The sequence below is a fragment of the Somniosus microcephalus genome, chromosome 7, assembly GCF_052327205.1.
Source record: "Somniosus microcephalus isolate GS21.2 chromosome 7, FLI_Smic_1.0, whole genome shotgun sequence".
NCBI classification, from domain to species: Eukaryota; Metazoa; Chordata; class Chondrichthyes; order Squaliformes; family Somniosidae; genus Somniosus; species Somniosus microcephalus.
The window spans coordinates 23943288-23961967 of record NC_140993.1 but is presented as its reverse complement, the minus strand read 5'-3'; positions in this window follow the sequence as shown (position 1 = coordinate 23961967).

Sequence of the window (18680 nt, the reverse complement as noted above, 5' to 3'; positions counted from 1 at the left end):
ATAGTTAGGGGAGCAGGCAGGCGTTTCTGTAGCCGCAGACATGACTCCAGGATGGTATGTTGCCTCCCTGGTTCCAGGGTCAAGGATGTCACTGAATGGCTGCAGGGCATTCTGAGGGGGGAGGGTGAACAGCCAGAGGTCGTGGTCCATATCGGTACCAACGACATAGGTAGGATCAGGGCTGAGGCCCTGCATGCAGAGTTTACGGAGCTAGGAAAGAGGTTAAAAAGCAGAACCTCAAAGGAAGTAATCTCCGGTTACTACCAGTGCCACATGCTAGTGAGTACAGAAATAGGAAGATAGAGCAGATAAATGCGTGGCTGGAGCGATGGTGTAGGAGGGAGGGCTTTAAATTCCTGAGGAATTGGAACCATTTCTGGGGGAGGTGGGACCTCTACAAGCCAGGCGGGTTGCACCTCAATAGGAACGGGACCAATATCTCCAAGCTTGCAGACGACACAAAGCTGAGTGGGCGTGTGTGCTGTGAGAAGGATGCTGAGAAACTCCAGTATGATTTGGACAGGTTGGGTGATTGGGCAGAAGCATGGCAGATGCAATATAACATGGATAAATGCGAGGTTATCCACTTTGATGTCAAAAACAAGAAGGCAGATTATTATCTGAATGGCAATAGATTGGGAGAAGGGGAAGTGCAACGAGACCTGGGCGTTGTTGTGCACCAGTCGCTGAAGGTAAGCATGCAGGTGCAGCAGGCAGTTAAGAAGGCAAATGGTATGTTGGCCTTCGTAGCGAGAGGGTTTGAGTACAGAAACAAGGATGTCTTGCTGCCTTGGTGAGACCACATCTTGAGTATTGTGTGCAGTTTTGGTCGCCTTATCTGAGGAAGGATGTTCTTGCTATGGAAGGAGTGCAGCGAAGATTCACCAGGCTGATACCTGGGATGGCAGGAATGACGTATGAGGAGAGATTGGATCGATTGGGCTTGTACTCGCTGGAGTTTAGAAGAATGAGAGGGGATCTCATTGAAACTTATAAAATTCTAACAGGACTAGACAGACTAAATGCAGGAAGGATGTTCCCGATGGTCGGGGAGTCCAGAACCAGGGGTCACAGTCTAAAGATAAGGGGTAAGCCATTTATGACAGAGATGAGGAGGAATTTCTTCACCCAGAGAGTGGTGAACCTGTGGAATTCTCTACCACAGAAGGCAGTAGAGGCCAATTCATTAAATATATTCAAGAAGGAGTTAGATATATTTCTTAAGGCTAAAGGGATCAAGGGGTATGGGGAGAAAGCAGGGACACGGTACTGAATTTGGATGATCAGCCATGATTGCATTGAATGGCGGAGCAGGCTCGAGGGGCCGAATGGCCTACTCCTGCTCCTATCTTCTATGTTTCTATGTTTCTATATCCTCGCGGGAGGGTTTGCTCATGCTGTTGGGAGGGTTTAAACTAGCTTGGCAGCGGGATGGGAACCTAAGTATAGATTCAATAGGGAGGGAAGAAAAACTGGAATTGGAAACCAAAAATGTGGAAAGTAAATTGGAAGGGCAGAGGAATCAAGGGCTAGATAGTAGTAAACAAGGAGATTTGTCTATGCTAAGTGGTATATTCTTCAATGCAAGGAGCATTGCGAACAAGGCAGATGAGCACAGGTAGATAATTGGGACTATGATATTATAGATAACACAGATATATGGCTGAAAGAGGGGCAGGTATGGCAGCTCAACATTCCTGGTTACAGGATTTTCAGATGGGATAGAGAGGGAGGTAAAAAGGGAGGGGTGGTCGCGTTATTGATTAAAGAAACTATTACAGCTGGGAGGAGGGATGATATGTTGGAGGGATCATCAGACGAGGCCATGTGGGTCGAATTGAAAAACAAAAAAGGGGCGATCACACTGCTGGGAGTGTACTACAGACCCCCAAACAGTGAGAGGGAGATAGAAGAACAAATATGTAGACACATTTCTGAGACGTGCAAAAACTATAGGACAGTAATAGTAGGGGATTTCAACTACCCCAATATATGCGAGAATCAGCGGGAATCGCTGGCTGAGCGGCTGTATAAAGCCTCCCGAGACCTAGGTAAGGCCGCAGTGCGAGAATCGGCGGGAATCGCGGGCTGAGCGGCTGTATAAAGGCTCCAGAGACCCAGGTAAGGCCGCAGTGCGAGAATCGGCGGGAATCGCGGGCTGAGCGGCTGTATAAAGGCTCCAGAGACCCAGGTAAGGCCTCAGTGTGAGAATCGGCAGGAATCGCGGGCTGCGCGGCTGTATAAAGGCTCCAGAGACCCAGGTAAGGCCGCAGTGCGAGAATCGGCAGGAATCGCGGGCTGAGCAGCTGTATAAAGGCTCCAGAGACCCAGGTAAGGCCGCAGTGCGAGAATCGGTGGGAATCGCGGGCTGAGCGGCTGTATAAAGTCTCCAGAGCCCAGGTAAGGTTTTCCAATCTCCAATCTTGGAACTTAGAGGGAAGGAGAGAGGTAAAAAGTAATCCAAGTGTGACGTCACCAGAAAGCGGGTAAGTGATTGGTTGGTAAGTATTTCTCCCTTTTTAAGCTTAAATCTCTTTGGTTTATAGTTTCTAAGGTGTGATATTCAGCATCTAGAATCGGGGCAGAGGGTATTTAAGAATAATATTAATAAATTTAATTAATTACATAGAATGGGAGATCAGGTGATGTGTTGCTGCTGCAATATGCGGGAGCTGGTGGACACCATTGATGCTCACGGTGATCACATTTGCAGTAAGTGTTGGCTGCTCGAGGAATTCCGGCTCCGTGTTGAAGAGCTGGAGTCCGAGCTTCAAACACTGAGACACATCAGGGAGGGGGAGAGTTACCTGGAGTCTGTGTATCACGAGGTATTCACACCAATTAGATTAATTAATTCAGATGTAGTCCGTGGCCAGGGTCAGGATGGTGTGACTAGAAGTGAGGCAGGTATGGGGATCCAGGAGGTAGTGTTGGAGGAGCCGCAGCCCTTGCACTTGTCCAACAGGTTCGAGGCTCTTACTCCCTGTGAGGATGGGAACAGGGACTGCGGGGAGGATGAGCAACCTGGCCACAGCACCGTGGAGCGGGGGGCCATTCAAGTGGGGGGAGTTAAAAGAAATGTTGTAGTGGTAGGGGATAGTATCGTTAGGGGGATAGATAGAGTTCTTTGCAGCTGAGAGCGAGAGTCCCGAAGGCTGTGTTGCCTGCCCGGTGCCAGGGTTAAGGACATCTCCTCTGGACTGGAGAGAAACTTGGAGTGGGAGGGGGAGGATCCAGTTGTCGTGGTCCATGTTGGTACCAACGACATAGATAGGAGAAGGAAGGAGGTTCTGCTGAGGGAGCTTGAGCAGCTAGGGGCCAAATTAAAAAGCAGAACCAAAAGGGTAATAATCTCTGGATTATTACCTGAGCCATGAGCGAATTTGGCTAGGACAAATAAAATTAGAGAGTTAAATGCGTGGCTAAAAGACTGGTGTGGGAGAAGTGGGTTTTGCTTCCTGGGACACTGGCACCAGTACTGGGGCAGGAGGGAGCTGTTCCGTTGAGACGGGCTTCACTTGGCCAGTGCTGGGACTAGAGTCCTGGCGGATCATATAACTAGGGCTGTAGAGAGGGCTTTAAACTAACTAGTGGGGGGGAGGTTCCTAGAGAGCAAATAATAAAAATGACAACAGAGAAGGTCATAGACTTAGGTAGCAGTGGGGAAATTAAAAACCAGAGCGTGTCAGGAAGGGGCAGAAGGTATGGAGTAAAAGGCAAAGTAATAAAAAGGGCAAAAGCAGGAACTAAGTGTCACAAAACATATTTGAAAGTTCTCTATCTGAATGCACGTAGCATTCGTAACAAAATAGACGAGTTAATGGCACAAATAACTACATATGGGTATGATCTTGTGGCCATTACAGAAACATGGCTGCAGGGTGACAATGCCTGGGAATTAAACATACCAGGTTATTTAACGATCAGGAAGGACAGGCAGGAAGGAAGGGGAGGTGGGGTGGCTCTGTTAATAAAGGAAGGAATCACTGTAATACAGAGAAATGATATTGGGTCAAAAGATCAGGATAATGAAACAGTTTGGGTGGAGGTAAGGAATAATAAGGGGAAAAAAACACTAGTGGGTGTAGTCTATCGGCCTCCGAACAGTGGCAACTCTGTTGGATGGAGTATCAATCAGGAAATAGTTGAGGCTTGTAATAAGGGAACAGCTATAATTATGGGGGATTTTAACTATCATATTAATTGGACAAATCAAATTGGGCAGGGCTACCTTGAGGATGAGTTCATTGAGTGTATTAGGGATGGGTTTCTTGAGCAGTATGTAACTGAACCGACCAGGGGGCAAGCAACCTTAGATCTGGTCCCGTGTAACGAGACAGGATTAATTAAAAATGTCCTAGTAAAGGATCCCCTTGGACTGAGTGACCATAACATGGTTGAATTCCATATTCAATTAGAGGGTGAGAAGGTTGGATCTCAAACAAGCGTGCTAAGCTTGAATAAAGGAGACTATGAAGGTATGAGAGCGGAATTGAGTAGAGTGGATTGGGAAAATAGATTAAAGGGTAAGACGATACATGATCAGTGGTGTACATTTAAGGAGTTATTTTACAACTTCCAAAAAATATATATTCCACTGAGAAGAAAAGGGTGTAAAAGAAAAGACAGCCATCCGTGGCTAAGTAAAGAAATTAAGGATAGTATTCGACTAAAAACAAGGGCATATAAGGTAGCCAAATCTAGTGGGAGGATAGAGGATTGGGAAAACTTTAAAAGACAGCAAAAAATAACAAAAAGATTGATTAAGAAAGGGAAGATAGATTATGAAAGTAAATTAGCCAAAAATATAAAAACAGATAGTAAGAGTTTTTATAGTTATATAAAAAGAAAAAGGGTGGCTAAAGTAAATGTTGGTCCCTTAGAGGATGAGACCGGGAAATTAATGGTGGGAAATATGGAGATGGCAAAAACACTGAATGAATATTTTATATCAGTCTTTACAGTAGAAGACACTAAGAATATCCCAACACTGGACAAACAGGGGGCTAAAGGGGGGGAGGAGCTAAACACGATCAAAATCACTAAGGAAGTGGTACTCGGTAAAAAAATGGGACTCAAGGCGGATAAATCACCTGGACCTGATGGCTTACATCCTAGGGTCTTGAGGGAAGTGGCGGTAGGGATTGTGGATGCATTGGTAATAATTATCCAAAACTCCCTGGACTCGGCAAAGGTCCCGGCAGACTGGAAAACTGCTAATGTAACACCCTTATTTAAAAAGGGCAGTAGACAGAAGGCTGGAAACTATAGACCGGTTAGCCTAACATCTGTGGTAGGTAAAATTTTGGAGTCCATTATTAAGGAGACAGTAACAGGACATTTGGATAATCATAATTTAATAGGACAAAGTCAGCATGGTTTTATGAAGGGGAAGTCATGTTTGACAAATTTACTGGAGTTCTTTGAGGAAGTAACATATAGGGTGGATAAAGGGGAACCAGTGGACGTAGTGTATTTAGACTTCCAAAAGGCATTTGACAAGGTGCCACACAAAAGATTATTGCTTAAGATAAAAAATCACAGGATTGGGGGTAATATTCTGGCATGGATAGAGGATTGGCTATCTAACAGAAGGCAGAGAGTTGGGATAAATGCTTCGTTCTCAGACTGGCAATCAGTAACTAGTGGTGTTCCGCAGGGGTCAGCGCTGGGTCCCCAACTCTTTACAATCTATATTAATGATTTGGAGGAGGGGACCGAGTGTAACATATCGAAGTTTGCAGATGATACTAAGATGGGAGGGAAAGTAGTGAGTGAGGAGGACATAAAAAACCTGCAAGGGGACATAGACAGGCTAAATAAGTGGGCAGAGATTTGGCAGATGGAATACAATACTGGAAAGTGTGAGGTTATGAACTTTGGCAGGAAAAATCGTAGAGCAAGTTATTATCTTAATGGCAAGAAACTGAAAGTACTGAAGTACAAAGGGATCTGGGGGTCCTGGTGCACGAAACTCAAAAGGTTAGTATGCAGGTGCAGCAAGTGATTAGGAGGGCCAATGGAATGTTGGCTTTCATTGCTAGGGAGATAGAATATAAAAATAGGGAGGTATTGCTTCAGTTGTACAAGGTATTGATGAGACCGCACCTGGAATACTGCATACAGTTTTGGTGTCCATATTTAAGAAAGGACATACTTGCTCTCGAGTCAGTACAAAGAAGGTTCACTCGGTTAATCCCGGGGATGAGGGGGTGGTCATATGAGGAGAGGTTGAGTAGATTGGGACTACTCATTGGAGTTCAGAAGAATGAGAGGCGATCTTATTGAAACATATAAGATTGTGAAGGGGTTGGATCGGGTGGATGCGGGGAAGATGTTCCCGATGATGGGTGAAACTAGAACTAGGGGGCATAGTCTTAGAATAAGGGGCTACTCTTTCAAAACTGTGATGAGGAGGAACTACTTCACTCAGAGGGTGGTAGGTCCATGGAATATGCTGCCCCAAAAAGCTGTAGAAACTACATCATTACATAAATTTAAAACAGAAATAGACAGTTTCCTAGAAGTAAAGGGAATTAAGGGTTACGGGGAGCGGCCAGGAATTTGGACATGAGTCTAGGTTCGGATCGGTCATGGCCCTGTGGGTAGTGGAGCGGACCCAGGGGCCGTGTAGCCTGATCCTGCTCCTATTTCGTGTGTCTAATTCTGTTAGATTCAGGAGATAGTCCTGTCATAGTGGATTGGCGGTTAGGATCAGATCAGCCATGATCTTATTGAATGGCGGAGCAGGCTCGAGGGGCCGATTGGCCTACTCCTGCTCCTATTTCTTATGTTCTTATGTTCTTAACTGGGATAAAATTAGAAGGGTATAGAAGGTGCGGAATTCCTAAAATGCATCCAGGAGAACATTTTTCATTTTTAGCCAGTATGTAGCAAGCCCAACAAGGGAGGGAACGGTTCTGGACTTAGTTTTGGGAATGAATCTTGGCAGCTAGAAGGCGTATCAGTGGGGAGCATTTTGGTGCTAGTGACCATAATTCTGTTAGAGTTAAGGTAGTTATGGTAAAGGAAAAATATAGACCAGCAATAAAAATTCTAAATTGGGGAATAGCAAATTTTGCTAAGCTCAGAGGGGATTTAGCCATAGTGGACTGGAAACAGCTACTTGAAGGTAAATCAGTGCCAGAACAGTTGGAGGCACTCAAGGAGGCGATCCGGAGGGTTCAGACCAAACATGTGTCCTTAAGGAAAAAAGGTGGGATTAACAAATCTAGAGCCCCCTGGATGTCTCGGGACATACAGGGTAGGATAAAGAAAAAAAGGGAGGCGTATGACAGATACCGAGGGCTAAATACTCCAGAATCTTTAGAGGAGTACAGAAAGTGCAGGGGTGCAATTAAAAATGAAATTAGGAAAGCAAAGTGAGAGCATGAAAAATTCTTGCCAAGTAAAATCAAGGGAAACCCAAAGATGTTTTATAAATATATTAAGAGTAAGAGGGTAACTAAAGAAAGGGTAGGGCCTATTAGAGATCATGAGGGTAATCTGTGCGTGGAGATGGGAGATGTTGGTAGGGTTCTTAATGAATACTTTGCTTCTGTTTTGACAAAAGAGAGGGGCGAAGCAGACATTGCTATCAGGGAGGAGAAGTGTGAAATATTAGATGAAATAAACATAGTGAGAGAGGAAGTATTAAGGGGTTTAGCAGCTTTAAAAGTGGATAAATCCCCAGGCCCGGATGAAATGTATCCCAGGCTCTTAAGCAAAGCAAAAGAGGAAATAGCAAAGGCCCTGGCCATCATTTTTCAATCCTCTCTGGCTTCAGGTGTGGTGCCGGAGGACTGGAGGACTGCTAATGTGATACCCTTGTTTAAAAAGGGAGAAAAGGATAGACCGAGTAATTACAGGCCAGTCAGCTTAACCTCGGTGGTGGGAAAATTATTGGAAAGAATTCTGAAGAACAGGGTAAATCTTAATTTAGAAAGACACAGATTAATCAAGGATAGTCAGCATGGATTTGTTAAGGGAAGGTCGTGTCTGACAAACTTTATTGAATTTTTTGAGGAGGTAACAAGGAGGGTAGATGAGGGTAGTGTGTTTGATGTAGTGTATATGGACTTTAGCAAGGCTTTTGATAAGGTTCCACATGGCAGACTGGTCACGAAGTTAAAAGCCCATGGGATCCAGGGCAAAGTGTCAAGTTGGATTCAAAACTGGCTCGGAGACAGGAAGCAGAGGGTAATGGTTGCTGGGTGCTTTTGTGACTGGAAGGCTGTTTCCAGTGGGGTTCCGCAGGGCTCAGTACTAGGTCCCTTGCTTTTTGTGGTATATGTCAATGATCCTGACTTGAATATAGGGGGTATGATTAAGTAGTTTGCAGATGATACTAAAATCGACTGTGTGGTTGATACTGAAAAAGGATGCTGCAGACTATATCAATAAATTGGTCAGGTGGGCAGAACAGTGGCAAATGCAATTCAATCCGGAGAAGTGTGAGGTAATGCATTTGGGGAAAGCTAACAAGGAAAGGGAATACACATTAAATGGTAGGACACTGAGTAGTGTAGAGGAACAAAGGGAACTTGGAGTGCATGTCCACAGATCCCTGAAGGTAGCAGGCCAAGTTAAAAGGTGGTTAAGAAGGCATACAGAGTGCTTGCCTTTATTAGCCGTGGCATTTAATACAGAGCAGGGGGGTTATGCTTCAACTGTATAAAACACGAGTTAGGCCTCAGCTAGAGTACTGCGTGCAGTTCTGGTCACCACATTACAGGAAAGATGTGATTGCACTAGAGAGAGTACAATTATGTTGCCGGGAGTAGAGAATCTTAGCTATGAGGAAAGACTGGATAGGCTGGGTCTGTTTTCCTTGGAACAGAGGAGGCTGAGGGGAGACCTCATTGAGGTGTATAAAATTAAGAGGGGCCCAAATAAAGTGGATAGAAATTTCCCTTAGCAGAGGGGTCAAAAACCAGGGGGCACAGATTTAAAGTAATTGGGGGAAGGTTTAGAGGGGATTTGAGGGGAAATTTCTTCACCCAGAGGGTTGTGGGGGTCTGGAACTCACTGCCTGAAAGGGTGGTAGAGGCAGGAACCCTAACCACATTTAAAAAGTACTTGGATGTGCACTTGGGATGCTGTAACCTGCAGGGCTACGGACCAAGAGCTGGGAAGTGGGATTAGGCTGGATAGCTCTTGTTGGCCGGCGCGGACACGATGGGCCGAAATGGCCTCCTTCCGTGCTGTAACTTTCTATGATTTCTATGATTCCATCCTTTTGCCACCCTACAATTTGCAGTAACCGTTCCATAAGCTATAGAATTTTGGAAGATGACAACCAATGCATTCACTATTTCCATGGTTACCTCTTTTAGTACGTTTCAGGTCAATAACCCTTCGTCAGGGATATGGGGATAGTTCAGGAAAGTGGATTTGAGGTAGAAGATCAGCCATGGTCTTATTGAATGGCGGAGCAGGCTCGAGGGGCCAAATGGCCGACTCCTGCTCCTATTTCTTATGTTCTTATGTCCTTATGATGTGAAGATGGAGATAAAAAGAGGAGACAATGGGGATGGAATCAGTCTTTGGCAGTAACACAGCATTGTCAATAGTGAATCGCCAGTCCATTGTGAACCCCAACTAATTTTCTTCTCCGCTGAAGTCCTGATTGCACTTCAAATAGAATTTAAATTCTACTCCCTTATCTCAACTTACTTAGCTAAATCTTAGCGCAGACCTCACCCTTCCGTTTTGGTTGTAAAGTGTAGTGGCTGTAATAGAGGTAAACAAGGGGAAAGATTTTAAGTAATTGGTGATTAGAGGGGAGTTGAGGAGAACTTTTTTCACCCAGAGGGTGGTGGGGGTCTGGAACTCACTGCCTGAAAGGGTGGGAGAGGCAGAAACCCTCATCGCATTTAAAAAGTACTTGGATATGCCCTCGAAGTGCCGAAACCTACAGGGCTACGGACCAAGAGCTGAAAAGTGGGATTAGGCTGGAGAGCTCTTTTTCAGTCGGCACAGACACGATGGGCCAAATGGCATCCTTCTGTGCCGTAAATTTGTATGATTCTATGATAGCAAGAAACAGCTTTGTTACTGGAAGATGAGAGTCCAAGTGACCAAATAAGAGATGAGCAGCAATGTGGCAAAGTTCCAGAGGGGGTAGGAGAGACAAATCCAGCCCCATCTCTTAATTGCATTTTTTTAAAAATAACTCTCCACATAACTGAACTCCCTCATCCCTGGTATCATCCTGGTAAGCCTACTCTGTACTCTCTCCAGGGCAATTTCAGGAAGCTGCAAGACTGAAGAATTGCCCTGGTTGCGTTGTGTAAATTAATTCAAAAGGATGTTGCTACACCTAGCAACCAGAGCTTGTCTTCCCACTGCAGCAGGCAAAAGGAAAATGGGAGGTAGCTGTATGATACTTTACAAATCTCTGGTTGGGCCTCAGCTGCAGTATTGTGTACAATTCTGGTCACCACACTTTGGGAAGGATGTCAAGGCCCTGGAAAGGGTGCAGAGGAGGTTTACCAGGATGATACCAGGGATAAGGGAGTTCAGTTCTGTGGAGAGATTGGAGAAGCTGGGATTGTTCTCCTTAGAGCAGAAAAGGTTAAGAGGAGACCCAGTAGAGGCATTCAAAGTTATGAGGGGTTTTGATAGAGCAAGTAGGAAGAAACTATTTCCTCTGGCAAGTGGGTCGTTAGCCAGAGGTCATAGATTTAAAATAATTGGTAAAAGCACTAGAGGGGAAATGAGGAGGATTTTTTTTCACACAGAGGGTTAAGATCTGGACGCACTACCTGAAAGGGTGGTGGAATCAGATTCCATTGGAACTCTTAAAAGGCAATTGGACGTCTACTGTACTTGAAGAGGACTAATTTGCAGGGTTGGGGGAGAAAGCTGGGGCTGTGGGCCTAATTGTACAGCTCCTTCAGAGTGCCGGCACAGGTGTGACGGGCCATATGGCCTCCTTATCAAAGGAAGGATGTTCTTGCCATGGAGGGAGTTCAGCGAAGATTCACCAGGCTGATACCTGGGATGGCAGGAATGACGTATGAATAGGGATTGGGTCGCTTGGGCTTATACTCGCTGGAGTTTAGAAGAATGTGAGGGGATCTCATTGAAACTTCTAAAATTCTGACAGGACTAGACAGACTAGATGCAGGAAGGATGTTCCCGATGGTTGGGGAGTCCAGGACCAGGGGTCACAGTCTAAGGATAAGGGGTAAGCCATTTAGGACAGAGATGAGGAGGAATTTCTTCACCCAGAGAGTGGTGAACCTGTGGAATTCTCTACCACAGAAAGCAGTAGAGGCCAATTAATTAAATATATTCAAGAAGGAGTTAGATATATTTCTTAAGGCTAAAGGGATCAAGGGATATGGGAAGAAAGCAGGAACAGGGTATTGAATTTGAATGATCAGCCATGATCTCATTGAATGGCGGAGCAGGCTCGAGGGGCCAAATGGCCTACTCCTGCTCCTATCTTCTATGTTTCTATGTAAAATTCTATTCTATTCTATTCTATGATACCTGAGAGGGACAGAGAAGATGAGACAGATGAATGAAGCATAAATCACTGCCAGCCGGATGACCACCTGTGTCCAGCCTGATTGGCACCCTGCGATTATGGAAGGACACCTTTAGCATTACAGCAGGTCCTGAAGACGAACAACAAAACCTTTGCCAGCGATCTAATTTACATTGGTTGATGATGCTTATCCCAAGGTAAATATAATCGTGTTTGAGAGGATTCATGCTTCATATCCTTAACTGTTTGGCATTCTAAGTGCTTCATTCCATTTAGAAGGATGTTTATTTCAAGCATCATTCATGTAATGGAAGCTTAAATCGTTAAACGCGCAGGTGAGCATCGGTCACACTGCTCCAAACATCTGGAGCTGGGTTCTGAAACAGCTGTAACCACTGTGGGCCATAATTCAGCATCGCGGCCATTGGGAAAAATGATTTCTGCAGTGACTGGGCTCTGTAATTTGGTCATTACATTTCAAACAGTTTTTCTGTTTTAAATATATCACTAAACGCTAAAGTCCAACTGGCACTTGTTAAATGGTTTGTTCTTTGTTAAATGGATGAGCTGTGTAAGGTTCCTCCATCACCATGTTACTGGCACCAGTTAGGGTGCTCCACAGCTGCTGAGGTCCTTGCCACAAACAGGTGACAGCAGCAGCATCACCACACGGCACTGCATCTCACACTTCAGTTGGTATAAATGTTGTCAGCCGTGGCTCAGTGGGTAGCATGCTCCCCGGAGTCAGAGGGGTCGATTGTCATTGACCCGTGCAGTCGGGATTGGAGGCGTGCGGGGGGGGTTAACGTCCCGAATTCTGGGGGTCCCGACACCATCCCGCCCCCAACCCACCTCCATGTAAGTTTCAAAGGAGGCGGGTACCCGCCCTGCACTGGGACCCGCTTACCCGAGGCGGGAAGGGATTAGTGCCAATTAACTGCCTGTTAACAGGTAGTTTTTAGCCTAATCCCTATTTTAAAGCTTGAAGTGTGGGATTCCCAACGGCTCCAAACCATGCCAAGTTGGAGGAGTCGAGCCGTTGGGTTGAAGGACTTGGAGGAGTCGAGATCTCGGTGTTCAGGTGAGTGATGGGTGCATGAGTGCAAAGGTAAGTGTGTTTGGTGTGTCTAAAGTGTGTAAAGAAGTTTAAATTACCTGTACTTGCCTTTTCAGCCTTCCTTCCTCTAGGTTTCGGGAGTCCATCATCTAATCGGCACAGAAAGCAGAATGGCTGCGATCTGTCAAAAGTGACAGCCTGCAGCTTTCTGTGCCAGTGAGATTTCTAACTGAGTCTGTGTAGAAGGACTCAGGTTAGAAGTAAGACTGTCAGTGTTTGACAGATTCAAACAGCTGTGAAACACTGATATTTCATCTGTCAAAACATCTTGACAGATGAAATTTCAGTCTGTGACGTCACCTGTTGCCGGATGGCCCTTACTTGGCCTGCTGAGCCCGCTGGGCGGGCTCAACAAGGTCAATCAAGTTAAAATCGCATGGATTGGCCGCATCTTGATGGAGGCGGGGCTACAGCCCCGAAAGTTGTAGTCCCGCCTCCTTCCCGACTTCTGAATGAAAGTCACGCCCAGAAGGTTTGTGAGCTCAGGACCCACTCTGGGGACTTAAGCACAAAATCTAGGCTGACGTTTCCAGAGCAGTACCGAGGGAGCGCTGCAACGTCGGAGGTGCCGCCTTTCGGATGAGACGTTAAACCGAGGTCCCCGTTTGCCCTCTCGGGTGGACATGAAAGGTCCCACTATTTAGAAGAAGAGCAGGGGAGTTCTCCCCGGTGCCTTGGCCAATATTTATCTCTCACCCTAAACACCTAAAACCAGATCATCTGGTCATTATCACATTGCTGTTAGTGGGAGCTTGCTGAGCGCAAATTGGCTGCTGCGTTTGAACAGTGACGACACTTCAAAAAGTACTTCATTGGCTTTGAAGTGCTTTGGGACGTCCTGAGGTTGTGAAAGGTGTTCTTTCTGCTTCCTGAAGATCAATGCACGGTATCATAGTGATTATGTTACTGGACTTGTAATCCAGAGACATGAGTTCAAATCCCACCACGACAGCTGGCGAATTTCAATTCAGTTAATTCAATAAATCTGGAATATAAAAGCTAGTATCAGTAATGGTGACCAGGAAAGTATTGGACTGTTGTAAAAACCCATCTGGTTCACTAATGTCCTTTAGGGGAGGAAATCTGCCGTCCTTACCCGGTCTGGCCTATATGTGACTCCAGACCCACAGCAATGTGGTTGACTCTTAACTATCCTCTGAAATGGCCTAGCAAGACAATCAGTTGTCACCACCAGGCCAATTAGGGATCAGCAATAAATGTTTGCCTTGCCAGCAACATCCACATCCTGTAAATACACTTTTTTTAAATTACACAATAATAGTAACAACAGAAAGTTTTTTTTATTCGTTCCTGGGATGTGGGCGTCGCTGGCAAGGCCAGCATTTATTGCCCATCCCTAATTGCCCTTGAGAAGGTGGTGGTGAGCCGCCTTCTTGAAACGCTGCAGTCTGTGTGGTGAAGGTACTCTCACAGTCCTGTTAGGGAGGGGATTCCAGGATATTGACCCAGTGATGATGAAAGAACGGCGATATATTTCCAAGTCAGGATGGTGTGCAACTTGGAGGGGAACGTGCAGGTGATGGTGTTCCCATGCGCCTGCTGCTCTTGTCCTTCTAGGTGGTAGAGGTCGTGGGTTTGGGAGGTGCTGCCGAAGAAGCCTTGGTGAGTTGCTGCAGTGCATCTTGTAGATGGTACACTCCGCAGCCACAGTGCGCCAGTGGTGAAGTTAGTGAATGTTTAAGGTGGTGGATCGGATGCCAATCAAGCAGGCTGCTTTGACCTGGGTGGTGTCGAGCTTCCTGAGTGTTGTTAGAGCTGCACTCATCCAGGCAATTGGAGAGTATTCCATCACACTCCTGACTTGAGCCTTGTAAATGTGGAAAGGCTTTGGGGAGTCAGGAGATGAGACACTTGCCACAGAATACCCAGACTCTGACCTGCTCTTGTTGCCACAGTATTTATGTTGCTGGTCCAGTTAAGTTTCTGGTCAATGGTGACCCCCCAATATGTTGATGGTGGGGGATTCAGCGATGGTAATGCCGTTGAATGTCACTTGTGTGGCGCGCATGTTACTTGTCACTTATCAATCCAAGCCTGAACGTCGTCCTGGTCTTGCAGCAGGAGGGCATGGACTGCTTCATTATCGGAGGAGTTGTGAGCTGAACACTGTGCAATCATCAGCGAACATCCCCACTGCTGACCTTATGATGGAGGGAAGGTCAGTAATGAAGCAGCTGAAGATGGTTGGGCCTAGGACACTGCCCTGAGGAACACCTGCAGCAATGTCCTGGGGCTGAGATGATTGACCTCCAACAACCACAACCATCTTCCTTTGTGCTAGGCATGACTCCAGCCAGTGGAGATTTTTTCCCCCGATTCCCATTGACTTCAGTTTTACTAGGGCTCCTTGATGCCACACTCGGTCAAATGCTGCCTTGATTTCAAGGGCAGTCACTCTCACCTCACCTCTGGAATTCAGCTCTTTTGTCCATGTTTGGACCAAGGCTGTAATGAGGTCTGGAGCCGAGTGGTCCTGGCGGAACCCAAACTGAGCATCGGTGAGGAGGTTGTTGGTGAGTAAGTGCCGCTTGATAGCACTGTCGATGACACCTTCCATCACTCTGCTGATGATTGAGAATAGACTGATGGGGCGGTAATTGGCCGGATTGGATTTATTCTGCTTTTTGTGGACAGGACATACCTGGGCAGATTTTCACATTGTCGGGTAGCTGCCAGTGTTGTAGCTGTACTGGAACAGCTTGGCTAGAGTCATAGAGTCATAGAGTTATACAGCACGGATAGAGGCCCTTCGGCCCATCGTGTCCGCGCCGGCCATCAAGCCCTGTCTAATCTAATCCCATATTCCAGCATTTGGTCCGTAGCCTTGTATGCTATGGCATTTCAAGTGCTCATCCAAATGCTTCTTAAATGTTGTGAGGGTTCCTGCCTCCACAACCCTTTCAGGCAGTGAGTTCCAGACTCCAACCACCCTCTGGGTGAAAAAGTTCTTTCTCAAATCCCCTCTAAACCTCCCGCCCTTTACCTTGAATCTATGCCCCCTTGTTATTGACCCTTCTACTAAGGGAAAAAGCTCCTTAGTATCCATCCTATCTATGCCCCTCATAATTTTGTACACCTCAATCATGTCCCCCCTCAGCCTCCTCTGCTCCAAGGAAAACAAACCCAATCTGCCCAGTCTCTCTTCATAGCTGAAGCGCTCCAGCCCTGGTAACATCCTGGTGAATCTCCTCTGCACCCTCTCCAAAGCGATCACATCCTTCCTGTAGTGTGGCGACCAGAACTGCACACAGTATTCCAGCTGTGGCCTAACCAGTGTTTTATATAGCTCCATCATAACCTCCTTGCTCTTATATTCTATGCCTCGGCTAATGAAGGCAAGTATCCCATATGCCTTTTTTACCACCTTATCCACCTGTTCCGCCGCCTTCAGGGATCTGTGTACTTGCACACCCAGATCCCTCTGACCCTCCATCTTGCCTAGGGTCTTACCATTCATTGTGTATTCCCTTGCCTTGTTAGTCCCCCCAAAGTGCATCACCTCGCACTTTTCCGGGTTAAATTCCATTTGCCACTGTTCCGCCCATCTGACCAACCCATCTATATCGTCCTGCAGACTGAGACTACCCTCCTCGCTATTTACCACCCTACCAATTTTTGTATCATCCGCGAACTTACTGATCATACCTTTTACATTCATATCCAAGTCATTAATGTAGACCACAAACAGCAAGGGAGGGGCAGCTAGTTCTGGAGCACAAGTCTTCAGTACATATTGGGAGCAGGATATGTGTCCATATGAAAGAGTTTCAGTAGAATATACGGATAGGAGTTTATGGGGCAGCCTCCCGGGGACGAGTCTGTGATGGTGTGGAACTCCTGCCCACCTCATGGTCTGCACTTGACCCCTGTCCCAAATACCCGGGTTCAGGGTCAATAATATAGTGGGTGGATGCCTGTGGCATTTCAGACGCAACTAGGGGACATTGGAGTATGGGAGAGGAAGATTACTGGAGTACCTTGGCACTACAGATGGCTGTACAGTAAGAGGAGGATGAGGAGGAGGATGAGAAGGAAGGTGAAGATGGTGTCCCGAAGGCCACACCTGCTGCTCACACTGTTGCTCGGGATGCCAGGGATGCCCTAAAAGATGGAAAGGTCAGTTAGTCTCTCACACTGGACCAAACTAACAATCACATCTCCCGGCGCCCCTGTAGGGATCTTTCTCTTCCCACCTGGGCTTCAGACTCTAGATTTACGATATAAATGAGAGAAAGAAGGTTCACACTGCGACCGATTGTTTGGTTCAGTTTAATACGGTAGTTCCTTTATTAAACACACATATATGGTTCATCAAGCGTAAATCTCTAGCAGTTTCCTTACTCTTCCCCTTAGTTACTTAGACTATCGTGTGTATACTCACTATCACCAGTCTGGTTGGTCTTCCCCTGGTCGAAGTGGTTGTCTGTGAGAGGAGTGACCGTTCTCACCGCCTGCTTCTTCTGTGTGTCAAGATCAGCCAGCTATCCGCTGAACCTGGGTTGTTTAATATAGCTCTTCGCGCGCAAAAGTCAAGTTGCGCCCAGAAAGTTGGGTTTGTTCTGTTCCATAGGTACATTTACAAAGCCGCCTGCACTTTGTCCTCAACCGTGATGACTTCACCAGTTCTTATCAGTTGCAGTCCCAGCCATGATGACTTTACCAGTTCTCAAGTCCTTGTTTCTCACAAGCTGGTTCCTGGTTATCGCATTGCTTTGCTTGCTTAGCAGGATGATGCGGTTAGTCAGATGATCTTGTCTTTCACTCTGGTTCACAGTCAGCACTTTTCCCACCGCTGCTGATCTCAGTTCTTGACCAGCTTTCCCACCATTCCGTTGGTCTCGAGGCATAGCCCGAGCGTGTCCTGTTAACTGGGCTGTTAAGTCTCCAGTCAATTCGCTACCTCTACAGCGAGGCCAAAGTCACATTGTAGGCAATTAGGGCCCTTCACCCCCTGCCCCCCCCACCTCCCCGCAACCTCCCCCACCACTCCCACAGGAATTCCTGTAACCAACCACTCACACATTGCACATCCCCCAATAAGTCCCGTCAATTCACGTCTTCACATTCATAACCAACTGCAAAGGTGAGTTCCCACTCGGCACGCAGGAATGGACAACACGGGGAAATAGTGAAAATTTATTCATTTTATTTGCCGTGATAACAAAAGGAAACTTAACAACATATAATTTTCTCCAACACCCGCGTGTCTACACTTGGTGAATTTCTCTTCCTTTGTGTAACGCTCCTACGTGTTGCAACCCCGGAGGCTTCAGCAGAGGTAGAGGCAGGCTGCTCAGATCCCTGCCCTGGCTGCTGAGATGTTCTTGGCCGACAACCTCTGGGTGTTTGAGCCATGTGGGCCCTGCCAAAGTGGCAGACTCGCCATCGGGAGAAGAGGCAGCAAGCCGAATACTGACCAGGGAGTGGGGGGTGGGGATGGGGGAGTGCAACAGAGGAGAAGTGGGAGCACTTTGAGTGGAGTTGCCACTTCCATGTCCCCTTTCACCATCATCCCTCTCCTGGGCGAGCGCCATGTCACTCCTACCACTCCGCGGGGGAGCAGCTTCGTACAGATCAGTGATGCCTTGTAAGGCCACGGATAAGGTATATGTCATCCAGTTTAAGGTGGCAGACATGTTGGCTTCCAAAGTCTTCATGGCCTGCATGGACTTATTTAATAGACATGCTTGAAGGTCCATGGAGGCGACCACTCTCTTCATGACAAACATTCTCGCAATGGCCTACAACATCAATCCACTAGCGATCAAGTTGGACTCCTCCATGCACTTCGCTATTGTGGAGCGTATGTGTCTGCCAATACCTCGCAAATTTGCTGCTGCCCCTCAACGATTCTCCTTTTTCATCGATTGCCCCCAGGGTTCAGCATCTGCCTCTAGCTGAGCAGGGAGGATTGCGCCCCCTGACACCAGTGTCTGCTCGTGCTCACTTGTGAGTCACCAGGGGAAAACCCAGCTTGCTGTCTAACCGGGCCCACTGAAGTGCGAGTATTTGCGTTGGTGCCTGGGTAGTACGTCCTGTGATGGT